Source organism: Ruditapes philippinarum, unplaced genomic scaffold (genome assembly GCF_026571515.1).
Source record: "Ruditapes philippinarum isolate M1 unplaced genomic scaffold, ASM2657151v2 ctg5650_1_1_1_1, whole genome shotgun sequence".
NCBI classification, from domain to species: Eukaryota; Metazoa; Mollusca; class Bivalvia; order Venerida; family Veneridae; genus Ruditapes; species Ruditapes philippinarum.
The window spans coordinates 52,506-54,365 of record NW_026865028.1 but is presented as its reverse complement, the minus strand read 5'-3'; positions in this window follow the sequence as shown (position 1 = coordinate 54,365).

Below are 1,860 nucleotides of genomic sequence, written 5' to 3'. Positions count from 1 at the left end.
TCGCGTGCGCACGTGATAGATAAAATATGTTTGATGTCCCCATCGCGTGCGCACTTGATAGAGAAAAATATTTCTGATGTCCCCCATCGCGTACACACGTGATAGATAAAATATTTCTGATGTCCCCCATCGCGTGCGCACGTGATAGATAAACTATTTCTGATGTCCCCCATCGCGTGCGCACGTGATAGATAAAATATTTCTGATATCCCCACTATGCCACCGCAGCAACCCCCTGGGGCGACGTTTTATGTATTTGCCCTGCGCTTCCGCTAATAAGCTTGTTTTCGCTCCGTTGCCCCGTCTTTTATCTAGTTAATTCTCGACATTTCGCTTTACGGGGTCTCGGAGCGAAAACACGAAATGGCACAAATCAGCTACCATAGCACACACAACAATAATATTGCGCTGAACAAACCTCTAGGAAAAAAATATAACATCATAAAATGTACTTGGCTACTTTTACCGGCTTTGCAAGTCACTAATAATACTGATGCGAGTTCAATGCAAGAAAAATTTATTTCACCAATTGCTGTCATAATAAGACTTATTTCCTTGCTTGTTCATTTTATATACACGAAGTTCAGATTTGGTACTACATTGACTTCCTAATTTTTTAAAAATGCGTGTTATCATTACTTTAAAACCTGTATGCATTTGCTAACATCATTATTATTTAGTGTAAATAATTGTTAGATTTTTTTGTAATCATATTTGAACTTCCCATTATTATCGCTTTCTACATTTGTATAAAATTTACTGATATATGTTCAAACAAATATTGCTTGTCTTTAAGTTGAACGTTTAACATTAAAGAATCACTTATTTCTACTGTCATCCACCTATTTTTGTTGATGGATACATTTCCGGAATGTGTCACGGTACGCTGATTTTGGTATACTGGTAAGGTATTGTTGTAAGATCCAAGTGATAAACATCTTGTTCAAGCGAGAACGTTTTCAATTTTGGAAAAATAAAACAATCTCGAGGGGCAAGGTGTTTTGGATAAGCAGGGTGCGATAAATTTATTAACTTTCTTCTGTGAAAAGGTCTTATAATGACAGACATATGAGCTTATGACTTATGAGGGACGATATCGTGTAAATGTCGTACATGTTTAAACCTACTTTGATAGTATAATTTCAAATTTCTTCTTTAGAGTACTTCCATGTAACAATTTTGTCTTTCTATCACTGGCACCTGAATTGCACCACTTGTACAACGAAAAAAATGCATACAAAACCTTTTTTTGGTACTCATTGAGTTGTTCAGTTACATTTTCTTTTGCTAGCTTTGGTAGCTCATTTTTGATTGTTTGTTTTTCGTACAGCTCAAAGTTCATTACTAGTTACTACATTTCGGAAAATATTTTGAGAATATCTTTCTGCTGCTTTCATACAATTCTACTCACTGTATTTCTGGCATCTCTTTCAACAATTTCTTTATCTTTTTATATATTTTCGGGACCAGATGCTCACCTCAGCCTTCACATTTTTGGTGTGCGTCCAGTACAATCTATCCCAGATTCATTTTTCCCATATACGAACAGTGCCAAAATGATTGTGTAAATACATAATATTTCGGCAAATTTCGGTTTCAAAGAAATATCAGGCTTATAAGTACGTTATATATGGGCCAATATTTCTTCATTCTTGTCAACGTTTTTAGTATGTTTATTCCAGTCTCAAAGAGTGTATGTATTTGTTTGGTCAATTTTCTTTTGTTCAAGCAAGTATATATCCACCTTTTTACTCCGTTGTAAACAACACGTTACAGGTATGCATTGATTTGTTACCATTCTGATGAAGAACGAAACAATTATAATATATGGCTAATAACCTTCAGCGTTTCATGCTGTGA